Here is a 26,953-nt window from a genome sequence, read left to right on the forward strand (position 1 = left end):
GTTTTTGGTAATCTTCATTTACACAACCAACCTTACCGTAAGGTAATTTGGCATTATATCCACTCGAACAGTCACCTATCTTTGTAATATCTTTTGTATGATGGTGCTAGAATTTATAAAGTTTCCTTGCCATGAGCTTAATACCCAATAGAAATGTCACTAAATTCATATACATACTTCATTTAACTAGGACTAGTGGGCTTGGACGTTTTTTTGAGTTTTTTTTTTGGCCTAGTGTGAAAGCTAATAACCTGTCTCTTCACTTTTTGTGCCCTAGTGTGATCCTAAATATGTGAGTATACAGATGTGAGCCTACAGGCATGAGAATGTATGTATGAGTATACAGGTGTAAGCCTATATTTGTCAACCTAAATCTTTGAATTTATATCTATGATTCTAGACGTGAGCCCATAGGAAAAACCCACAAGTACCAAGTGTGTAGGATTCTAGCTGACCGAACCTATGCTAGCCAATTTCATACCAAAAAGGTGTGGACTATATATACGTGAGTCTAGAGACATGATTCTAGAGATGTAAGTCTAAAGGCGTGAGCCCATGGAAGTGAGACTAGAAATAAAAAAGGAATTTTAGAAAAATAAAAAAAACAAAACTATTCTTTGTAGCTTGGCCAAAACATGTGTCTTATTCTTTAAACCTACTTCAAGAGCATATTAAGTGCCTTATTCTCTTTAGATCTACTTTTAGAACATAAGTGTCTTATTGTTTAGTCCTACTTCAACAACATGTGTCTTATTTTGTTTAGATCTACTTTAAGAACTAGACACTATTTCATTGAGAAACCCTTTTATGTAAACCCAATCCACATAAAATATATTCGAGTGTAGTACATCAAACTAAGGTGAAGTTTTTGATACATACCCAATCTGGACTAATAATATAGTTGATTGTAGCATATGAAATCCTTTGATTACCACCATCAATTTTAGTGCATCAAACCAGGGTGAAAGGGGTGGGCAAGAAGCAATCTTTTTAGACTTAATGTTTTTTGAAATCCACTCTGGTCTCTATACCTTGCATCATCCTTCTTGTCCTCTCTCTTTTCTCCCCTCATCCTACCTCCTCCCATCCTCTTTGGGGCCGCCAAGCCCAACCTAGCCGACTCTCTTCTCTCTCTCTCTCTCTCTCCCCCCCTCTTCTTTTGTGTCGCCTTTGTCCTCTTTTTATCTCTCTCTCTCTCTCTCTCTCTCTCTCTCTCTACCAAGGGCTTCCGTTTTGCGTTAGGGATGGTGTATGAACATATTGTTGTAGGCATCTAGGCCATAAATTTGGAGGTACACAAGTACAGGTTCTTGCATTCTACAAATGTATATCCCTCACCTACCATGATCTAAAAGTCTTAACTAGTAAGTGTAACTAGGATGTTTTACAATAGGTGACATGATATCTTTCACCTCTAATGGGCATAATTACTTGTGTTCATTACAAAGGTCTCATCCTCTAGTTTCTTAATCACCCTTTCAGCCACAATAGTGCATGGTAATGCTAAGGCATTATTAATCCTCTTTGTTGCAGCCTCTAACACCCTACTCCTATACCTTGATGTTTGCTCCCCTCTAGCATCTTGCTTCCCTACATTGTCCATCTCCAACATGAAACCTACCCTCTCAAGTGCGGCTTCCTCTATCTCTGTTAGATTAGTTCCATTTAGTACTAGCCACATGGAAGGTGGCCTTATTGGAGTATTTGTTATCTGTTGTACATATTTTTTTAGGAGTTATTTATGCTAGTGTTAACATGAATTACCAAATTGCCTCCATTATACCACTCCATTCTCACACACCGTAGCTTGGTGATGGCAGAATTACTTGTGTTCATTACAAAGGTCTCATCCTCTAGTTTCTTAATGACCCTTTCAGCCACAATAGTGCATGGTAATGACAAGGCATTATTAATCCTCTTTGTTGCAGCCTCTAACACCCTAATGGGCATAATTACTTATGTTCATTACAAAGGTCTCATCCTCTAGTTTCTTAATCACCCTTTCAGCCACAATAGTGCATTGTAATGACAAGGCATTATTAATCCTCTTTGTTGTAGCCTCTAACACCCTACTCCTATACCTTGATGTTTGCTCCCCTCTAGAATCTTGCTTCCCTACATCGTCTTCCATCTCCAACATGAAACCTACCCTCTCTAGTGTGGCTTCCTCTATCTCTGTTAGATTAGTTCCATTTAGTACTGGCCACATGGAAGATGGCCTTGTTGGAGTATTTGTTATCTGTTGTACAGATTTTATAAGAGTTATTTCTGCTAGTGTTAACATGAATTACCAAATTGCCTCCATTATACCACTCCATTCTTGCACACCGTAGAAGCTTGGTGATGGCAGTCCTTTTCTTGACTGCTTGATGGGTTTCTTGCACTTAAGTGTTATCCCCCCTAACCATGCTATTTTAATACATGTGGATTGGATTGCCCACATGGTATTATGAATCTTGACCTCTATGACCCTTCAAAATCCTTGGTTGAAGTCAACATGGTGATTTTCCCACATGGAATTCCATGTTGTTTTAGCACATGTGCATTGGATTGCCCACATGGTATTATGAATCTTGACCTCTGTGACCATTAAAAATCCTTGGTCCAAGTTAACATGGTGATTTTGGGTTGTTGCAAGATCAGGGTGTCCAGTTTTATCCAGTTTATGCTGGACTGGGACAATGCTTGGAGAGCAAGTTTTGGGAGGCAAGGTACTTAAAATGAGATCAAACAAATAATAGAAAATACGCTTGCCCTTAAATTAACCCAATATAACTTAAATTAATATAAATTAGTCTAATTAATCAAAATTAATCAAAAATATGATGAAATGATAAAAAAACGATCTTTCCATACTTAGAGCGATCCAATTTATTTTTCCATAGATGCACCATTACAAGCACACTAGTCCCTATAGGTTTTATATGATTCACATCAAAAATGTAATTTTACTAATTAGATTATTAATATTTGCAGGCCTTCTGATAGTCTGGAAGAATTTTGAAAAAGAGATCATTAAAAATCCAACCATTGGATTTGCAATTTTTACTAACCACCACATTCTACTAATGTCTCGGTATCTACCCACTCTTTTGATCTACAAGATTGAGGATTTTAAGTAGTAGCTATTGTGGGTACAAAAAGTGGTGAATATTATAACACTTTAAAGACCTTGAAATATTTAAAGAAAATAGACAAATATCTTAAAATTTTCTCAAAAAATCAACTTAAGCTCCATATTATGTGAAGATCGAGAGTACAAAGTGGGAATCTCATATGAATTTATATGTAAAAGATATTAGCATTTTATGGAATCAGTTCAAACTTGGGACAGGGTGTATACATTGACTTTGTACCTAAGAAAATGAGGACTTTTGACTATATAATGCTTAATTAAATTATGCAACTATATTTCCAACTTTGAATATGATGTTTCAACAAAAGAACTTGAAACGAAATTCCTTCATTTACTAGGAGAGATTAGCCACTAAAGGTAAACAAATGCCTGTTTTTTTACTGTTCACAGGGTGCCTGAGTGGACAAAACTGGGCACCCTGATCTTGCAACCACCCTTTTCCTCCTTATTATTACTTTGACGGCGGTTGAATGGCCAATGTGGACTAGAATAGTTCTCTACATGTATTTGACTGTGATGAGAGCTATTGTCATCTTCTATTATGATGGTTATTGGTGGGTAGCATTTTGTTGTACTATCTTGTTGTTGCCCACCACTACTGTTATTTGTAATTGTGTCTTTGAAAATTTTGGTTGTGCCCTATTGGACTGTGAGATGTAGTAGTATCAGGGTAAAAACAAGATGCCTCCATGAATATATAGGTGTAATTGGGTTGGCAATTATTCCTCGTATATAAATCTATAATTACAAAAAATGGGGTGAAAATACCCTAAAATATCCAAAATTGGGTGAATATTTTCTAAAACCCTTCAAAATGGCCAAACTTTGGGTGAATGTTTTAAAATGCTGGATGCTAGGAACTCTATGTGACAACTTACCTACAAAATCCTATTAGTGTTCAAACTATTACTTAAGGTTAACTTATTTTATGTACCATGCCCCACAATGAACAGTTTTGTTATATAGTTTACCCAAAAACTTCCACATAGGGAATATTAGCACTCAAAACACATCACCACAATAGCTCTTTCACATACCCCTAGGGAACTTCACATGGGTCTCCACGATTGTACATTTCTTCCTCCATAAATTTTATTAGTGAAGTTTGGTTATTGCTAATGCATGGATGTTCAAATGCCACATTGCTATCATATACATTTGGGATTTCTCCTACCTGTTTTATGCTACTACAACCTATTAACCATATTTTACAGAAGCTACTATAACCTATTACCATATTTTTTAGAAGATTTGCATTGTTGGTGTCATTCACTGTGAGTCTAATGATATTATGCTCATCCTACTCATCAAGTAGAGTTTTCTTATTTTTTTAGTATTGGACTTGCTTTAGCAGTTAGATCTATTATTCCAGATGCTTTGGCTGCTCGAAGGCCTAGTGTGGCGGCTCTATAAGTAGCTCCCAAATGGGGGGTAATGTGAGATAGTTCGATTGGCTCGACAGGTGGTACTTATACTTTCTCTAAGAGTTCTCACATAACCAAAGCTCAAATATATTATCTATATAGAACACTAACAAAAATCGGTTTTTTATTTATTTATAGGTGGCATGTGTAGTTTAGTAAACTAGTGATGATGAACATGATGGTGCAGGCGCATGTGTGAAACGTGCTTTGCGACATCACTAGTTTTGGGACATGATTCAAAGCGATTTAGAGATGCACACTAGGTGGTCGAATGGTGTTCTTAGCATTTACGTGGGAGTGTAGCCTCGTCCTACCTGAGATGTGATGCTAGGATTGTCAGGGGATTTTTTTTGTGTGTGGATGCTAGCAGTATTGACCACTCTACCCCATATGATTGTTATAGAGTAGCGATGCAAATACCGACGTAAGTATAGACGACAATATCGAGGCCCAAAAGCACACATGCCTTTAAAAAATGATCTCCCCTAAAAATATCAATACCGGGTAGATCTGTTGTAGCATGACGGGGTGATGCTAAAATGCAAGCGCTTATGGAATTTCTCTAGCTTGCAATTGTAGAGTCTTATAATAGTTGTTGCATTATTTTACAAAGTTGTTTCATTTTTCTCATAATACTACATGAATAGGAGGTAGCGTACAACTTGCAATGTATTATTATATATTATAGGTTTGAGTTGAGAGAGTGGGAGAGAGAGAGAGAGAGAGAGAGACAAGGATGGCACCTTTAAAAGAACCTTACGTCCTCTGTGGAAAGGAGGGAAAGCCAAAGAAAGTTTGTACTGCCCTTACTTTCAACAAGGAGGGAAAATTTTGTCTTAGTTACGATCCAATCACTACGTCTATATATTTGAGGGCCCAGAGCCTTTCGAAATTCCCTTTGTTTTGATTAGTTGAGAATATAGAACTTGTGGAGCACTTTTTAAAAAAAGGAAAAAAAGGGACAGCTTATATCATTTCAGCAAAACCCACAGCGTTAATATATATTCCCACATTAACTGTGCTTTGAAGTAAAGTGTGGAAGAAAAGGTGTGCACTTTATCGTGCACGTTCTACTTATTTTCGAGACTCTTTTATCGTCCAAGTCCAAGTGTGAGGCGTAGCTTAAATATAGTCTATCAAAGCAACTACAAATGGTGCATGCCGCAGTGTGTGCACGTTTCGTCCTTGGCAATAGTCTCTCTTTTATGTAAGCCTTGTGCATCAACAAAACCAAGGCCAGCAGCAGGATCCATGGGTATCTGTAAAGCGCTGCTTTCGCAGTAAAGCCGAAATTCGGCTAATCTGCTATATTCCTTTTACGCATCATCATTCAGTAATATGTATGCGCTTTATTCGACATGCTAACAGTTGATTCATGTGCCTTTTGAGATATTTTGAAGCGAGAGAGACGAGAGAGAGAGAGAGAGAGAGAGAGGACATGTTAGATAAAGCAGTCTGTCAATTCTTAGATAAAGTAGTCTGTCAATCCTCACAATAAATCAATCTAATACATGGCAGCAGGAACAACCCCTTAGATGGTACTACACGGGACAATTAACTTACACATGAGCTACTTAACTTCTTAGCATTTTGTTTTTAGTCATGAATTTATAAGGTTATGACGTGATCATAGATAAACAGCGGTTGAATCACTGAAAAGGACAAAACATGGTGATTCCCCTCAACTTTGCATTTACCCAATCAAGACATCAAGAGCGAAGTCACTCCTCACTTTCATCCACACTTCATCGTTATTCATTAATTTTTCTACCAATGCCTACGATTCATGTGCACGTGAGTGATTTTTATCTATGCCTTGAGACTAGTTGGTGTAGTGTTGAAGTTCGAGTTTTTCCTCAATTTTCGGTTTTTTGCATATTAGGAGCAACATTTGGTGTGCAGATAGGGCCGTTTGTCATCTTCGTATCACATCCTCAATAGGCTTCAACAACATCATTAACATTATCATCGATTTTTGTATTCATATCATTGCCACACTCTGCACTCTACAATTTTTCATGAATACACTTTACAGGTTTCCATTGTCATTAGTGATCTAGTGGCAGCCATTTTGGTTACGTTCGATGGGTATTGACGATACTTTAAGGAGCTGGGATATTTGTATTTTGTATCAAAGATTAGTAATTTGTAAGCACAAAGTCTTGGTAGATAATGATGTATTTAGAATACTTTCTATTGATGATGATAAGCTTGACGAGACCAACTACTCATCATGGTTGTCATATATGTTACACCATGTATTGATCTCACCAAAGGGATTTGGAATATTATTAAATTAGCATTGAGATGGTGTGCCTTCTCTCACCAGCATAATAGGATAATACAGGTACTTTCAATGGTGTTATAAGTTTTGATGTAACTATGGCATCCACCTCCATACCTCACACAGTAGAGGACAAGGCAAGTGGGTTGGTAGGGATGTAAAGACACATGCATTAGTGGCACTTTTCGTGAAAAGGAGGATTATTCCTCATATTCACTCAGGTAAAACGGTGAAGCATGCTTGGGATCCACTTGCTACACTTTACCAGTTGCATAATGAGGCACAAGTGGCCTACTTGCACAAGCAATTAGAGTCCGAGCATATAAATGAGGGAGATTTAATGGATGAGTTCCTCACAAGGATTAAAGATCCAAGAAAGGAGCTGTCATGTATTGATGAGGCCTATCTCGATAGTTCTTTTGTATCTAATGTTCTCACAGCTCTCTAGGATCCATACCATGGTTTATATCTACACTTTGGCTCATGTAATGAAGGGTAATCCCAATGCCCTTACTTTTCATGAGTTGGTTACTGTGCTCTTGTAAAAAAAAGAAATCTTGACAAAAGTGAACTAGTATGCATGTGGAAGAGCAAGCATTTTCTTGCGAGTTAGAAAAGTAAAGGAAAAGCTTTTTCTTAGGGCGGCTAAAAGCCAAAGGTCAAATCAGCCCAATTTTCTAGAAAGGATACCGAGAAGGGGGGTGATAAGCCTAAGAAGAAAAGAAAATATAACTACTATCGAAAGGTAAGCCATTACATCAATGAATACAGAAAAAAGGCTGGAGAAGGAAAATAAAAAAGTGTCAAGCATGGTTGTGTGGTTGATGATCAGACACTAAGTGCTAAAAAGAAGGAGTCAGGAAACTATGCACGTGATGGTTGGGCATTCATTATGCACTACAAATATGATCCTTCTGTCCATGACGTATGCATGTTGGTAACATATCAACATGTCTAGTACTTTAATAGTAGTGCTAGACAGCACATTATTTCTTAACACCACTATAAGGGAATGATGGATTTCCGGTGGTCGTTTATCAGGTGAGACAGTTAACGTGTGGCCGGTATAAGCGATGGTACACCATGGAAATAGACATATCATATAGCATTGGTATGCACCACTATACCCATCGGTAACTTGACAAAAAATAAAATCTGCTTTTTTACAAACTTAAAAAAATATTCAAGTATGGTCATATTTATAGTCAAAATTGCCATATTTGGTCTTTTTGAGCTCATCTATGATATTTAAAAAGTGTAATTTAATGCAAAAAATACAAATATCTCTAGATTCTAGTTTTTTTAATACTTTGGAGGATCAAATTATTGTTAAAAAAAGATATTGTACAAAATTATTGATGGGATAGTGGTGAAACCTTGCATAAGTATACTAAATAGTTTTTTTTCTTTTACAAAGTTTCAAGGCTAATGGATGCGTTTATAATATATGGCCAGCTAATTATCACTTAATATAATATATAGCCACTTAATTATCACTCATTGGCAAGGGGGATGCTCGTGCTTCCAGCGGGTGATGCTTCATGTGAATGTATGGATGGAGGACGTGGATGTCCATGCAATCCGTGACCCTTGTGAGTGGCTCCGCCTAGAGATACGGAGCAGGATCTGTATTGCCTAATCTAACTCCATTTGATTGAATGGATCATGCCAATTCAGTGGGTTGAGCAAAGATTCCACTTCCTCACGCTCAAGTGGTGGTGGGCGGCAAGATCTCGCCTTCTTCCAACAGCGGAGAAGGGGTGTCTTGGTGGTGGTGGGTGACAAGGTTGGAGTGGTGGGTGATGAAGAGGAAACAATGGCTAGGTTGGCATGAATGATGGGCGAAACCCTGTCTGATGTTGAGGGTATGTCTATAAGGGCTATAGGGAGGCCTAAGCTCATTATCAATGTGGGAGGTGGGGGGGGGTTGGCGAGGGAGGTGGAGTGGGAAAATGGATGGGTGTAGATGATTGTGAGGGGAAGAGGCGGAGTGTTGTGGTGCCAGGTGGGGGTGGTTATGTGCTTGTGCTTCGGTCAGAGGGGCTCGGGGTGGAGGTTGATGGAGGGAGATGAGGGTGGTGGTAGTGGAGGGGGTTGGGTTTGTGGGGGCCCATCTCCTCCATTGTCATTGTTGTGGTCATTGTTGATGTCTTCTTCGTGGGAGTATTCTGGTCCTCGAGGGTAAACTCCACTGGGAGCGCCACATGTGAGTCATCAAATTGCTTGATGCTCATGGCTTGCATGACCTCCATCTGGATATGAAAGCTTTGAGAAAGAATCAGGTGGCCATGTCTAAAAGTGTACTATTCAAGTATGAAGTCAATTTTGGTTCAATCTCAGTCGCTCAAAACTATAAAAACAAGGCAAAGTTCTTACAAAATACGACCTAGCTAGTTACTTGAGTGCCTTGAATGGAGAGGTTAAGGGTCAAAATGAGAGCTTAAGGGGTGGGGAATACAACCCTATATACACTTTTGCTTTAGTCCAAAACCTCATATACCAAATTAGGGTTTTTTTCTCTGCTATAAAAATATCAAGATTGCCAAAAACGCTAAACCATGCATCTGAAGCATTGTGAGGTCCCCGCCCGCCCGCTCCGGGGCTCCTGCCAGTGCGGCAGAAATGGCGTCAACCTCCCGCACAGGGCGGGGGTCCTGTACACTCGGGGCCTCGCCCGCGGATGTCCGGAGGACGAGAGGCTAGCCCGGGGGCGGCGGTCCCTCCGAGACCGGGCCCGGAAGACTCCCCTCGCCCGAAAGGCACAGGCGATTCGGCCAAGAAGGTGAAAAATCTTTTAACTAGGAGATTGCTCTAACGAGTCAAGTCTTGACTAAATTAAACTGATCTGACCAAGCCTGAAGTATCATGGTCAGATCAAGAAGAGACTTGCACTTGGTCCATGGAATCACCACTTTTTGCCTCATTTCCGAGGCACAGCCGATGATCCCTTCCCACAGAACAAGGTCTTCTCAGTATTTAAATTGATTAACGTAACTAATCGTATCTAGTTGTTTCTTAGGAATCCTCGGATCCAGCCTAACCCCATCCGGCCCATGGGTAAGACAACCACCCAACCACACTGAATTGGTGGGATTCCTTTACAAAGATTTGATTGGGTTTTTGCCCGGGTACCGAGGAAAAGAGTTCCCAGGCCCCTTAGCCGGCGATTCATACAAAAATCAAATAGGCACACCACATACGCACCTAATATGAAATTGCCATTTATAATAGATTCGACTGGCTTTAAGATAATCCTTGAATAAAATCATAATATTTTCAATCATCATTTTCCAAAATTCCAAGTCCATTGTATTACAAAAATGCATTATCTGAACTCTCCGTTGAAGACCAGCTGGCTAACCAACGAGACCCAGTATCAAATTTTTGTTCCCAAAAACCTTTCCTTTTTGTCCATCAGATATCTTCCTCGACGTATGCCTGGGTGTCCTAGCAACTGTGAACCTGTGCATCGCCTGGTCAGAATCCTCTAGGATCCTCCTTAGGTGTCCTAGCACTTCACTCAGGGGCCCCTTCGTCGGCCCTCACGAAGCATACCATTTTAACCGTACCGAGGCTAGTCAAGACTTTGGCAGGCTTTGCCACGGGCAACGTCCCTTGATGACTCCCCGCTAGCTGTTCCAACAAACCTCCTTTACAAAAACATAAGCCAAATGCTTCCTCCAGCATTGTGGCATAAATTAGTCCTTTGAATGAAAAACAGAGTTTCCAATGCAAGTGAGATTCCAGTTTGAGATTGGTTCCAAAGATCCTTTTTCCAATAATTCCCAGTTTCAATAATGAGGATCCTTGATATCTCATGAGGGTAATCTACCCCCCGTCATTTTATCCATTTATCCAACTAGATTCTTGGTGAGATTGGTCAGGGAAAAACTAGATTAGTTTCGGTAGTCTATTCTTTGGATTTAGTAACTGGAATTGGTCACAAAGTTTTTGTCTGATTTAGTTCGAGAGAAGGACAATTAGGTTTACTGTCCGACCTCACGTAGTCTAACTAAATTCATTTAGTTTAGTTTTACCAGGATTACTTTCAACTAAACATCTAGTTTTTGGGTAAATATCCATTTAGTGATTTTTCCAATTCAAATATCCAAGATTTTCTTTTTCCCACATAAATTCTCAACCTTAATTAATTAGGTAGAATTATGATGGAAATTCATCTTTTGACATTAGAATTTAATTCAAATCCATCTTTTCTCAATTATCATGGAAACTCATCTTTTAACTAAAATATCAATACCTATTTTTTGAATAAACTTGAAATCCTTCTTTTTCTCATTTCAATGAGTGCAATCCAATTATCATGGGAATTCCTCTTTTCCCTAAGTTAAATCTATTAAAATTCTTCTTAAAAATTACATAAAAATAACCATTAATTTCTTTAAGCTAAAAATTCCACTTTTCTCATCTAAACATTTGAATTCCAATATAGTAGGAATTCCTCTTTTATCATTTAAACTTATTTATGCAAAAAGATAAATTTAATTAAAATTTTCTCTTAAAATTTAAATAAAAATCTCCATTAATTCCTTTGCACGAGGAGTTACACTTTCTTCATTTAATTAATTGGATTCCAATATGGTGGCAATTCCTCTTTCATCATACAAATTTTTCTATACATAAAGATAAATTTAACTATATTTGCTCTAAAAAATTAAGTAAAAATCTTCATTAACTCCTTTGCACTAGGAATTACACTTTCTTCATTTAAAATTAAGTAAAAATCTTCATTAACTCCTTTGCACTAGGAATTACACTTTCTTCATTTAAAATCTGCCTATATCTATTTGTGAATATGCTCATCGACATGTTTATGTGCATGTTTCTATATGTTTCTTTTCATTTACATGTTTTTGTGTGATCGTCTGTACATCTTTCCAAACATCCATGACTATCTATTTGTGAATACGCTTTGTGTGCATGTTTCTATGTGTTTTTTATTTCTTCCACCTCTTTGCAGGGAGTTCGGAAACCTCATGTGCTACAACAAAGAGGAAAAAGAGTGTAGATACCATTGGCCCCCCTCTTGTGCACGTAACCGAGCCACCTACAGCATGTCCTCAGTATCCTACCTGGAACAATCTAAAGATGTTTGAGGTGCCAATCACCATCGGCATTGGAAATGATGATGTGAACATCTCTTTGTGGGATAATCTTGTGGAGTTTGTACGTGAAGAGTGCACTCAAGTTTGTGTTCTCACTTGAGAGAGGTGGAACTCTGCACCACCTTCATTTCCAGAAAGTCACTCGCATACTGTCGACCTCTATAATAGCAGTAGGTAAAACTGTGAGGCATTATTTGATGTGGAATTTCAATAAGCCGCCGGGGGCTATTGTCATGTGCCATGCATTGTGCTAGATAAAGATGCATACATTTGAAGGAATGTAGGTTACTGTCTCAAAGATCTGCATAAACCTCACTTTTGCTTTCCTGCTCAAGAAATCTCCCGGGGCCAAACACTGTATGCACAATTTGGGCAAGGTGACTTGAAAAATAGGGTTTGTCTCACGCCAGTGAATATTTTTAAGAGGGCTTTTGTATACATGGAAAACTATATACTTAACAAATGGACAGTGACCCTTGGTGTTACTCTTCTAAAAATGATGAGAAGTGGAAAATATTTCCCTAGTGCTCAATGGATCATTCCGAAGGCAAGTAATGGAATGGATTCTAGCAGAGCTCGTGTGATGTGGAAGTGCTTGAAGACTCCTGAGCTCACTGACATCTCCGACATAAGAAAAGTGTTCTTCAGAGAGATCACTACATCGAAGGTGAGTATGCCAGGTATTTTCTTCCAAAGCCATGTGAAGCACAGCAAGAAGATGATCCAGAAGCCTTCGTGCAAAGTGAAGAGGATGGAGTTCCACTTGATGGCTACAATAATCCAATCATCATGGAGGACAACCGTCCTGATGTCGACCGTGCAGAGCCATACATAAATTCCTCTGAAGAGAAAGCTGCAGAGTTCCTCGGAGCCATCAAAGAGAGAGATGAGTTCATATCTGTACCACCAAAGCTTGACCTTAGTGGAGAATCCTTTGTCTTAGTCTTGCAGTTCACTTTCCTTGTAATGTCCGTTGTATATTTATGTACACAAATAAAACTTCTGGTGGATCAATAAAACAAAGTTTTCTTTTGTTTGCGTCTTTTCTGTTTAAAATATCTTAAATTTCCCACTGGATTAAGTGACATGCCATGTCGATACACGATATTCGATGTCCTAAGGTACCTACTGGGAAAATAATTCACAAAAAGGCCCCAGTCATCACAAAAATCTCAATATGCATCAGTCACAAAAATCTCAATACGCACTAGTCACAAAAAATATATGCACCAGTCACAAAAATCTTAATATGCACTAGTCACAAAAAATATATATATTCGCCAATTAAAAAAATCAAACAGTACTAATTAACCATAGCATAGGGCACAACAATATATCCTAAGAGATCCCCACTACTTCCAACCTAGCTTTGAGGAAAACAAAGAGCTATTTGCATAATTAGCCTAATGATAATTGCAAATATGGAAAGAGAGAGGACTAAAAGCTACAAATATGTTCGTGTGTGTGTGTGTGTGTGTACGATAATAAGAATATATATTACCGTAAGGTGGAGACAACAAAGGCTCACCACATGCATACAACACTCTCTCCACAACTTATTATGTAACCTAGAGTGCCTATTTACTATGTAACCACAACCATACAATGCTCTTTCCACAACTCACTATGTAACCTAAAGTGCCTATTTTTAATGATCCATCTCCCTCCCCCTTTTCCTTCCTTCTCTCTCTTTCTACTCCTCTTTTACTTTGTGTGTTAGTCTCCCATGGCCCTCATGCTTCCACGATTTCCATCCCTTCATATGAACCATGGTGGAATCTACATTCTTAGCCATGGCATCTTCATTTTGTTTGTACTCCACATCTCATATGGGTCCCCACCCAAGAACCACAAAGTCTAATAAAAATCTCTACCATTAATGGCATCCATCTCCCATCATCCTCCAGCCTACATTCACACCTCAACTTGCAAAGATCCTAGGGAGGACATTAGGCTATTCCCTCGTAACAAATCCTATTAAAACATTGGAAAATAAACTAACAGTTTATCTCTCATTAGTGGACACCTTAAAATAAGATTTTTCATTCACCTATGATGAGTGAAACCTTACGCTCCACATATTCTTAAAGATGTTATATTCTCAAAGATGTAAATCCAACCTTCTTTAAAGATGTTATTCATATAGTAATAGAAAATATGCATTTTATCACCATATTTTTTTCATTCATTTTCCTCCATATAGTGACAAAAATTTAAGGGAAAAATAGGACAATTTCCCAGACAAAGTACAATTCTCCATGAGTCTTGGGAGGTTAAGTTCTTTCCCTTGAGTAAATTTAAAGGAAAAAAGTTAACATGATGTTTCCTTTTGCATCATGATTTTTGGATGTGTAGAAAGTTTTTCTCACTTGGGAAGCTCACTATGCAGAAGCTAAATGTAAGATGCAAAGTATGACATGGCTTTCACTTGATGTGATCTATATCTATTTTATTTACAAATCATAAACTATATTAATATCTAACTAAAGGGAGATAAGATGAGGATGACTAAATTTACAAATAAAGAAAGGATCTCCAAATCGTATGGAAATCTTAGCCAATCAGTGACTCCACTTTCTTGATTCTATTACATTTTCCTTAAAAGGATGCACTCAAAAGTCAAAAGCACGTAACATTTGAATATACCAATTTGTCATATATATGAATTTAAAAAAATAATGAATTTTAGCTCGTTATTATTAAAGAAAAAAACTTAATAACTTCTCAATAACACATGTTTTCATATTATGTATACTAAAAAAAAGTTAATATTTACATATCAAAGTAAACATTTTTTAAAAATCCTACAAACTTGAGTGGTTGTTCTAATGCTATGAATTTCAAGGCCTACATCTCATATATTGTTGTATTTACTAATGTCAAAATAATGAACTTCATCAACTTGGGGCATTATGAGTTTACGATCATGCCGTTTGGATTGACTAATTCCCTGATGACATTCAGTCGTCTTATGCAAGATATTCTCAGAGAATACTTGGATGATTTTGTTCTTGTCTTCTTTGATGATATCTTGGTATACTCAAAGAATGCTACAGACCATGAAGATCATGTGCGCAAGGTCCTGGAAACCCTAAGGAAACACTAACTCTTTGCAAAGAAGAGCAAATGTTCTTTCTTTGTTGACAAGGTTGAATACTTAGGATTCATAGTGTCAAAGGATGGGATTTCTCCTGACCCCGCAAAGATCCAAGTAGTTAGATGAATGGCCAGAACCCAAGTCAATAAAGGAAGTCAGAGGATTCCTAGGGTTAATCGGATGGTATAGGATCTTTATACCTAGGTATGCTGGGACTGCAATGTGTCAGAGTGCCTTTGACAAGCTAAAGACAGTCTTAGTAACCAACCCTATTCTTAAATTGCCAGTTTTTACCATTTGCCACTTAAACTTCATGCCATAAGGGTAAAGCAATGGGTTAATTTACTTGCACCCTTGGCAATCGGCATAGGCATCACTAGAGATATTGCACAAGGTGGCCATGCTATCCTTGTCTCACACATAGGCAATGGTAACCTATCATCATAGTCAACTTCATTCTTCATTGATCCACCTAGATCGAAAGGAAATTCACTATCATTATCTACATCTTCAACTTCATTGTTGGCATCTTCAAAGCGATCCTCCTTTTTGATCCACCTAGATCAAAAGGAAATTCACTATCATTATCTACATCTTCAACTTCATTGTTGGCATCTTCAAAGCAATCCTCATAATTATCCACATCCTCATGTGTGTCTTTATATTAAGGTTTAGTGAGAATCATGCTTAGGGGTTGTCCTTGCAAACCTACCAATGATCATTGTTCAGTTTGTCACCACACTTTGAAGCATAAGGCCTTGTTTTTCAAGAAGTTAATGTGGTCTTCACCAGTAACCTTGCTCTTGTTAGAGGCTTTTGCATCATCTTGCTTCCCATCAACATTTCAAGTCTAGGAAGAGAGTTGCCAAATCTAAAATACCTCTTTCCCATAAATGGTTGGGAATCTAGGAGGACCCGTTTGAGATGCAACACCACTTGAAGTCTTGTCCATATTTGAAGTCCCAAAATCATCCCTAAACCCATGCCTTACTATGATTCCATGTGCATACGTTTCCTCATAGATCTTCATAAGAAGCATGGCCTCCTTAATGGTTTCGGGTCTTTGAGCATCCACATTAACCCTGATGTTGTTTTGCAACCCTTTGATGAACTTCCTTATTTTGTACTCATCCTCACTCAAGCCTTCTACATGAAATGAAAACTTCATGAACTTGTGCACATTATCTTTGACAATTCCCGTTTGAGTTAGATCATCTCATTTCTCTACCATCCTTGATGTATTAAGGGCTAAAACAAAAGTTCTCCTCATTGAATCACTCTTGACATCCACTTGAGTAGTGATATCAAATAACAGTAAAGTGTCGCCACCAAACATGGGCATATCCTTTTAGATGCAAGTAGTATTCAAATAGCCTCGTGAGCATATCCTTTTAGATGCAAGTGCACCCAAGTAGTATTCAAATAGCCTCGTAAGCATTCAAGTGACGCATGATCATAGCCTTCTAGATGCAAGTGCACCCAAGTAGTGAGCATTTAAATGTTGCCACCAAGCAAGGGTTGAAACAAAATTTCTCCTCATCTCATTCTTGACGTCCACCCAAGTAGTGATCAAATAGCCATGAGTATTCAAGTGTGGCAACCACCAAGCATGAGCTGGAAAAAAATGATCCTCATCTCATTATTGAAGTCCACCTAAGTAGTGATCAAGTAGCCCTGATCATTGAGTGCGGATGCAGGTAGTAGCTTATCTAGCCTCATGATCACAGTGATAGTGCACTAGCTTTTTAATTCAATCAAGGAATCATCGGAGATCACCTTTTAACAGTGGGGCAGCATTAGCTCATGTTTGACCCAGGTGACCGCACATTCGTTGGTGATACAACCTACCCTTTTGACCCAAGTGGCACATTTGTTCCACCTTGATGCATCAATGAAGAAAGAGGCAAGTTCTCCTTTCCAAAAGAATAGATCCATGAACTCTATCACCATTATGCATATAAGCTTGAGAACTATGTGATGCATTTGCATGTGAAGATCCTAAAAACATTCCGTAAGCTTGTGGTCCCTTTGCTTGAATTGTGTTTCATGTGTAAGCTTGTGAAGCTCCTACAAACGGTCCATAACCTTGTGGTCCCATTGCTTGAATTGTGTTTGGTGCATATGGATATGTCATAGGTTCTTTGCCCTTGCCCACATCTTGCCTCAAATCAGTGAGTTCATCATGAAACTCCTTGTTTCTGATAGAATCAAACTTGTCTACCATAAATTGAAAACTTTGGTCAATTTTGTCAAGGATGGTTTGCATTAAGTACATCACGGTGTTCATGTTCATGTACTTCCATCCTTAGGCATTTGAACATTAGAGGCATATGTGGTACATTACCCTCTTAATGCATTCTGTAATTGATATTGACATTTACCTCTTCTTGCATAGCTCCTTGGGCATCTTGCCTTACATTAATTTCCTTGCGTATGCGATGTGCTCACCTCATGCTCAAGGACTTCTTTGTAGTTTCCTTTGGGTTTGATATATGGCATCATCTTAAAAATGTCAGGTCACCTTTGGATAAGATCCCAAACTATTCCATTTTGAGTAATCTTTAGTTGTATGGAGAGGTGACAGAGCGTATAATCCACATATATGATCACTTTTGACTTAGTGAAAGATTTAGTACTGCTAAGCTCACCCTAACGTGTCGTGGGAAGTTGCCGATCCACCAAGTTTGAGCTACAAGGCTTTTCTCTATGGTCTGGCCAGTTGACCAAGATCCTCTTGTCTATACTTTGGAGCATCTTTAGGGTGTTTCCCTAATCAAGTGACAGGAATTACAATATAATTTAGGCACCCATGACATAAGTGTGTGGACATAGTTGTTATATGAATTTGTTAACCAATATATGGTTAACATACTCCCCTTCATAAACTCGATGGCATCCTTGTGATAGGTACGTGGTTATCGAGGCACGCTCGGAGGTGTTACACTTAGTTCGTTCTCATGTCTCTCCGGAAATGAGAGGGGAGGGGGAGTTATTAAGATGGAAACAAGTTATTAGAGTGCTAGCGAGATTACATATCCTGATGGGCTCTTATGAATTCACTTTCTTGTATATGCCTAGTAGTACTCATTATTTTGCTTATGGTGTTTTTCTTTTAGGTCACCTTTGTGGCTGGACATGCTCATTAGAGGAGTAATTTGGGCTTGGCCGCCTATGGAATAGGCACTAGAGGATTAGGAGGCACATGTGGGGCAAGATCTTCATTTGGCAACGTCATGTTAGCAAATGGATATTCCTCGTCCTTGATCATAAGCACGGGCTCTTGCCTTACCTGGTGTGGAGGCTTAGATTTTAGACCCGGACCTTGAGTAGGTATGGGGGGTGTCACACACTCAGGTACTGGGTCAATGTTCACAAAAACGGGTAGTGGTTGAAGTTTGAAAAGAGAGAGGAGATAGACACAAGGGTAGAGAGGCAAACCCTAATTATCTCATTAAATCAGACCATCAACATCTACATGATAGAGAATCTCCATATCTTTCCTTCATTACACACCACAAAACACAGCACAAGTTACACTAGTGATAAGTTCACACTTAAATAACAAAAGTCTAATGTCCACACAGTTGGCCAGCTAGACACAACCATTATTGTCCACACACACGCTGCTAGACTTGTGTCCACATGCCACCACTATCCACCAGATCTCGATGATCTTACATTCTCAACACTCGCCCTCAAGCTCACCATATTTATCTCATATACTCTAAGCGTGTCTCTGAAGTACTCAAACTTCTCTTTACCAAGTGGTTTGGTAAAGATATCTGCAACCTGCTCTTCAGTCTTCACATATGTCAACTCTATTTGTCCATTCAACACTTTCTCTATGATAAGGTGATAGTGGACCTCAATGTGTTTGGTCCTCGGATGATAGACCGGATTTCTTTCCAACTGTATGCTTCTCATGTTGTCACAATGTATGACACCTTTTCCATCACATTGTTGTCCCAAATCTTTGAGTATATTTTTCAACCATACCACCTCACATGCATCCATAGCTACTCCTCTATACTCTACCTCTATGCTAGATAAAGCAACTGCGGGTTGCTTTTTTTTACTCCAAGTCAATACTACACTTCCCAATGTGAAAGCATAGTAGATCTTCTGTCATAAGAACTACCTACCCATTGTGCATATGTATATCCATGAACATTCATAGTGTGAGATCCCACTGCCCCCTCCGCGCACCGGATTCTCGATAGCTGGATAAAGCAACTGCGGGTTGATTTTTTTTGCTCCAATTCAATACTACACTTCCCAATGTGAAAACATAGCCACTAGTAGATCTTTTGTCATAAGAACTACCTACCCATTGTGCATATGTATATCCATGAACATTCATAGTGTGAGATCCCACTGCCCCCTCCGCGCGCCAGATTCCGATTGCTGGCAGCGGAAGCAGCTCCTTCTTGCGCGGGGCAGGGTTTCCCACTCGGGGCCTTGCCCTCGAATGTCCAGGCACGAGACTAAGCTGGTGGTCATTCTGAAAACCAAAACCGAGAAAATTTCCCATGCCCCGAAAACGGGGACGATTCGACCATTTTAAATTTCTTAACAAATTTTTCTAAATGAGGTCAAGATACTGAACTAATCTTCATCTGAATAAACCAGATAGAAAGGAAACTATTACAGACTTAACTTAAAGGAATCAATGCTTTTTTCCTAATTGAATCAGGCACAGCCCTTGATCTATTCATTTGAGAAGTCTTCAGGTTATTATTTAACTATTCGAGTTCTAAGCATATTCCTATTGATCAATTTTATTATTAAAACTCTACTGGTTCTAGCCTAACCCCATCCGGCCCATGGGCTAGCCCACCGCCCAACCACTAGAATTGGTAGAACCAGACAAGTACTCACCCACCCATAATTGAATGCCTTTCTTAACTTTTGCTTTAGAATACAAATACACACACACTCCTCTTTAAACTTTAATTTATAAAACAATCCATTGACAAAAACAATTATTGGTTACAAATGTCATAACTCAAAATTTCCATTCAATCATTGTTTCTCACAAAACAGTATCACTCTGGACTCTCCGTTGAGACTAACAGGTCAGCAACGAGATCCAGTAAAATAGATTACAATAATTTTCTTGTCATCATACATATATATATATATATATATATCTTTCATGACATACACATGGGTGTCCTAAGCATCACGAGCCGTGGTGCTGCATCGCCTGGTAAGAACCCTCCAGGATCCTCCTTAGGTGTCCTGGCACTTCACTCAGGGACCACTTCGTCGGCCCTCGCCTATCGTACCGGAAGCACACCATTTTACACCATACCCAGGCTAGTCAAGACCTGGACAGGTTTTGGCCACGTGAGTCGTCCTTTAAACTCGCCCTGCCAGCTGTTGCAACCGAACTTCCCTTAAAAAACACATATACCAATTGCTCCCTCCAGCATTCTGGCGTAAGACAGTCCTTTAAGCAAAACAGGGTTTCTATGAAGTTTTCAGTTTTGATTTTCTTTTGAAATACAATGAGTATATCTTAATTCCATATCCCAAGACTTCTAGATCACAGGTCTAGATTCCCAAGCAGAATTCCTCGAATTCTGAATTCTTGATCCTCAGATCAAAATCAAAGGTCTCAACTTAGTTTCAGAATCGGTGGATGATTTGAGTGTAGATTACTGAACTGATCACATCGTCTTTTCTTGAAACTGACGAAGGAGTTAGGTCTTTGTCATAGTGTGATTCAAGGTTTGAGTCTGGAAAGGTTCTCCCTGAACTATCTTTCTCGAAGGATAATATTTCAATTCACTCAGGGACCACTTCATCGGCCCTCGCCCATTGTACCGGAAGCACACCATTTTACACCATACCCAGGCTGGTCAAGACCTAGGCAAGTTTTGGCCACGTGAGTCATCCTTTGAACACTCCCACAGCTGTTGCAACCAAACTTCCCTTAGAAAACACATATACCAATTGCTCCCTCCAGCATTCTGGCGTAAGACAGTCCTTTAAGGAAAACAGAGTTTCTATGCAAGTTTTCAATTTTTGATTTTCTTTTGAATACAATGAGTATATCTTAATTCCGTATCCCAAGACATCTAGATCACAGGTCTGGATTCCCAAGAAGAATTCCTCGAATTCTGAATTCTTGATCCTCAAATCAAAATCAAAGATCTCAACTTAGTTTTAGATTCGGTGGGTGATTTGAGTGTAGATTACTGAACTGGTCACATCGTCTTTTCTTGAAACTGACAAAGAAGTTACGTCTTGATCATAGTCGGATTCAGGGGTTGAGTCTGGAAAGGTTCTCCCTGAACTATCTTTCTCGAAGGGTAATATTTCAATTACTACTTTACTGAATTTCATTCATTGAGTATTTTGCTTAACTGAATTCAAAACTAGTTCACGAATTCCTATGAGGAATAAATTAATCATTTATTTAAAATTTTGACCTCGATAGTTTTTCTGAATTTTATCATTACCATCCTAAAGAATATGAAACGGTATAATTTTCCTTCACTGAGTATTTACTTATTCATTTTTCAATATTCATGAGATCTAAACATAGGATTAGAGAGCTCTTATTATGATATAAAAATTCTGTATGCATCTATTTATGCATAAAATCCAACTTCCATGGAAATAACACTTTTATATAAAAGAAAAATCCTTTTATGCATCTATTTATGCATTAAAAAAAATCAATTTTGATGAAAGTAACACTTTTATAATAAAAAATTTCTTTTATGCATCATTTTATACAAAAAAATCAATATTGGTAAAAGCAACACTTTTGTAATTAAAATAAATCTTTTATGCATCATTTTATGCATAAAAATCAATATTGATAAAAATAACACTTTTATAATAAAAACCATTCTTTTATGCATCATTTTATGCATAAAAATCAATATTGATGAAAGTAACACTTTTATAATAAAAAAAATCCAATATACATCTTTCTATGTATAGAATTTAAATCTAATGAAAATCATTCTTTTATAATAATAAAAAATAATAATCAATATACATCTTTCTATGCATAGAATTTAAATCTAATGAAAATCACTCTTTTATTAATAAAAATAATTTTCAATATGCATCTTTCTATGCATAGAATTTAAATCTAATGAAAATCACTCTTTTATAATAAAAAGAATAATCAATATGCATCTTTCTATGCATAGAATTTAAATCTAATGAAAATCACTCTTTTATAATAAAAAAATAATAATAATCAATATGCATCTTTCTATGCATAGAATTTAAATCTAATAAAAATCACTCTTTTATAATAGAAAAAATAATCAATATGCATCTTTCTATGCATAGAATTTAAATCTAATGAAAATCACTCTTTTATAATTATAAAAAAATAATCAATATGCATCTTTCTATGTATAGAATTTAAATCTGATAAAAATCATTCTTTTATATTTAAAAGAATGATTTTATATTTAAATCAATATGCATCTTTCTATGTATAGAATTTAAATCTAATGAAAATCATTCTTTTATATTTAAATCTGATGAAAATCATTCTTTTATATTTAATTATTTAAAAAAAATAATTAATATGCATCTTTCTATGCATAGAGTTTAAATCTAATGAAAATAACTTTTTTATAATAAAAATAATCAATATGCATCTTTCTATGCATAGAATTTAAATCTAATGAAAATCACTCTTTTATAATAAAAATAATCAATATGCATCTTTCTATGCATAGAATTTAAATCTAATGAAAATCACTCTTTTATAATGAAAAAATAATCAATATGCATCTTTCTATGCATAGAATTTAATTTTAATGAAAATAACACTTTTATAATAAAAATATTTCTACTATGCATTTTTCTATTCTTAGAATAAAAATCACAATTTTAAAATACACAAACGATGGGGATTACTCTTTTTGAATAATAAAAGATAAAACTTATTTCACAAAATTTAAGAAAATTTTTCCATAACCTCCTTTGTATGGCCGACCATTTTTCAATTTTTCCTAACCTTTAAAAGTTATCCCCAAATGGTTTAAAGCATTCTAAACTAATCAAATTTCACTTTTAAAAGAGAAACAATATGAAAAGTTTAATTCTAACAATTTGATTACTTAACTAGGATAAAGAAAGGCTGAATTTAAGAATGAAGAGAGGGAGAAAGCTTTTCCAACAAGGAATAGCATCAATTTATCATTTTAAAGATAACAAAAATTAGAAAATCATCAAAAGAATAAAGAAAAAGTAGGATTTCTAACTTACATGAATCTCTCGAAGCTTTCCTTTGGCTTGGTGGTTTGAGGGATCTACTCTTGTTTGCAACAAGAGTGGCCACCAATTCTTTAGAAGAGGGAATGGTCAAAAACTAATGAATTATTAATAAATTCACAGTTTTTGGCTCTAGGGAGGACTAGAGTAACAGTGCATAAAACACTTTTAAGCTTCAACAAAGGGGGAGGCTTCTATTTATAAGAAAAAGTGAGCTTCTAACCAAGCAAACTGATTCTAGAATTTTCTAGATCAGTTTGGTCAATTTTTGACCATTTTTGGGTCAGCTTAGCTTACTTTTTGGAACTAGACTTGAATAAGGAGAGAGGAGAGATAAAATATCTCAATTTTTGGAAATTTAGAACTCCTCCACACATGTGAAATAGGCACCTCCTTCATGAGGGAGAATCCCCACTCTGAGGTGTCAAAATTTTAATTTTTTAGGATTTCCTTTGGTCCTTAGTCCACTCTTCATCTTATGTGAGTATTTACTCATTTTTGGGGGGATTTTCTTTATTTATTCTATTTATCTCCTCCACATATTTGGATGAATCTGATTGGCCCCTCAAAACCTTAATTTAAAATTTTCAGAAAATCTAGATCCCTAGGATAAGGCCTTTTGAACAGACTATAATTAATTTCTAATGCACCTCCTGAAATCAACAATGAAGAGGAGCAAGCAAATGAAGAGGAGCAACTAGAGCAAGATCCAAATGAAGAGGTGCAAACCAATGAAGCTGGGAAATCTATTGAGGAAGAAGAGGTGCAAACCAATGAAGCTGGAAAACTTGTTGAGGAAGAAGACATAGATGATGAGGACAGCCTTCATCAAGGGACTTTTAATGATGAGGATGCTGAAATGTACATAGAAATAGATCTCTTTGGGGTACTGATCTTAATGAGGATGATAGAATAGATAATGATTTTTAAAATGATGTATCTTAATGATTATGCAAATAGTTATGACATTTTTGTAATGATTTTATGACATTGAAGGTGCAAAGTGATATGGTTTACCATTGTTGTTTAGGGAAGTTAATGTTTGTCATATGGTCCTTTCATTATTTACCATTGTTAATGTTTACCGTCACTAGTGCAGGTGCAAAGTGATATGGTTTACCATTGTTGTTTATCATTGTTAATGTTTGTCATATGGTTCTTTCATTGTTTACCATGTAATTTTCATTTCGCACAAGTTTGTCATATGGTTTTTTGTCCAACAGGCCATGGGTGTGTACTCACCACCGCTCACTTTATGGGATCAGCAAGGTAAGGAGAAGAAAAATTACATAAATACAAAGATAAAGCAAGAGTTTTAGCCATCTGATCCTAGGAATCTCATCTCTAATGAGTGGATACAATATACAACTCGCATTTTGATGGGGCATCGTAGGTCAGAGGCGAGGGATGCATTTAGAGAGGGGAAAGAGAAACCTGTTTGGTTAGATGATAGGGAGTGGGAAGCCATAGCTCAGGAGCTCACAGAGACACCAGAGAGGTTTCAACAACAAAGAGAGGCGGCAAGGACGAGACTCCAAACAGTAGGGGCTTCTCATCTTGGGAGTGGTGGTTACGAAACCATGCGCCATGAATTCATAAGTATTTGTAGTAATTTTGTTTATCTATATGTATGTATGTGGGCTAAATGTTGATTTCTAAAAGTTGTAATTGTTAATCGTTTATGTAGGAGTTGGCCATGAATCGCCTACCAAGTAGGCCGCTAGAAGAGAAGTACGCTCACAAATATGGCCTTGTGGCCTTATTTGAGATGCTTAAAAGTAGAAGGAGAGACCATCAATTGGGAGGCATTACCATAATGTAAGTCCTCTAAAATATTAGTATATGATCAAAATATTCATGAGTAATGTTTCTTGTTTCTTTATCTAAAAAATAAAAAAACGAGTACGGTTGTCTTTTGTGCTCTATTTTGGACAGAATGGTGCTTTTTGTCTGTTGAGTCCTATTGTTGACTGCAGGCAGCAACACCATTCTGTCCAAAAATATTTACTGGCATGAGCGCCGATATGCATGCTGGTATGAGCGCCTGTATGTGTGCTGGTATGAGCGTCGATCATTAGAGTTCAAGGAGGGAGATTGGGTCTTCTTGACAAGACCCAAGACTAGATATAGAGATCTTAAGGGTAAAAAAAACACCAAGTTAGCTCATCGATACTATGGGCCATACAAGGTTTTAAGATGTGTTGGTGAAGTTGTTTACCAATTGGTGCTTTCATCAACCACAAAAATTCATGATGTGTTTCATGTATCACATCCTAAAGCTTACCTTGGGCTGGAAGTTCTTTAGCAAGATGAGCTACCTCCAATGAATTAGGAGGGCATGATTGAGAATGTGCCGGGATTGATTTTGGGCGTATGATAAAGGGTTCTTTACAAAACAACCAATAGTTGGAATACTTGGTCGAATGGTAAGGATTACCTAAGGAAGAAGCTAGCTTCTTGGCAGACCACTTTTAAAATGAAAGGGTTGGGCTAATGGATGCATCTGAGGGGTCCAATGAGGCTTAATAACAATGAATTGACTTGCTATAATTTCCTACAACGGACAGCCCTATACCCTTGGGATTTGAATGCATAGTGCTTGTTGGAAGTTATAGGAGGCTCTCATGCCATTATGAGGTAGATGTTATGACTTGTTTTGAACGCTTTGGAAATAATTTACAACCATACACATGTGTTTTTGGCACCCAATACATGGCATGAGTATGAGAAAGATATTGACATGAGTCCTTAGTAACATATTCCATCCATGTGGATTATATTGGTATACATCTATGGTTTTGAGGATGAAACCTCTTGGGTGAGGATGGTTTGTAACAAAGCATAAAAGGTCTCATGTAATTGGGTCCAATTCCAAAAGGTTAGAGAATTGGAGAAGGGCCATGCCCTTGGACACATTAAAGTGTAATGTGAAAGGTTAGAGAATTGGAGAAGGGCCATGCCCTTGGACACATTAAAGTGTAATGTGAAAGGTTGGTCATGAATATGGCGCACTTATCACTTTACTAATAAAAAATTACCATTTTTCTCCGTAAACCCATGCCATCATCAAGTTCATTAAGGTAATGAAGTTAATTATTTTGACATTAGGAAAATGCAATAGTATATGAGATTTAGGCCTTGAAAATATAGCATTAGAATGAACACTCAAGTTTCCATTAAATGTTTTTTAAATATCCTTGGAATTTATATCACTACATTTGGCTTCTACATAATGAAATTCCTAAGGTAATTAGTGTGAGAAAAACTTTCTACATGTCCAAACATCATGATGCAAAAGGAAACATCATGTTAACCTTTTTCCTTTAAATTTACTCAAGCAAAAGAACTTAACCTCCCAAGAGATTTTTCCTTTCTCTAGGAATAAAATCCATATTTTCTATTACTATATGAGCAACACAACTCTAATGAAGTTTGGATAACATCTTCCAAAGTATGCGGAATGTAAGGTTTAACTCATCATAGGTGAATGCAAAATCTTGTTTTGAGGTGTCCACTAATGAGAAATAAATTTCTAGTTTATTACCCAATATTTTAATAGGATTTGTTATGAGGTAATAGCCTCATGTCCCCCTAGAATCTTTGCAAGCTGGGATGTGAATGTAGGTTGGATGATGA

The sequence above is a fragment of the Cibotium barometz genome, chromosome 1 (genome assembly GCF_041138505.1).
Source record: "Cibotium barometz isolate CiBa-2024 chromosome 1, ASM4113850v1, whole genome shotgun sequence".
Taxonomy (NCBI): Eukaryota; Viridiplantae; Streptophyta; class Polypodiopsida; order Cyatheales; family Cibotiaceae; genus Cibotium; species Cibotium barometz.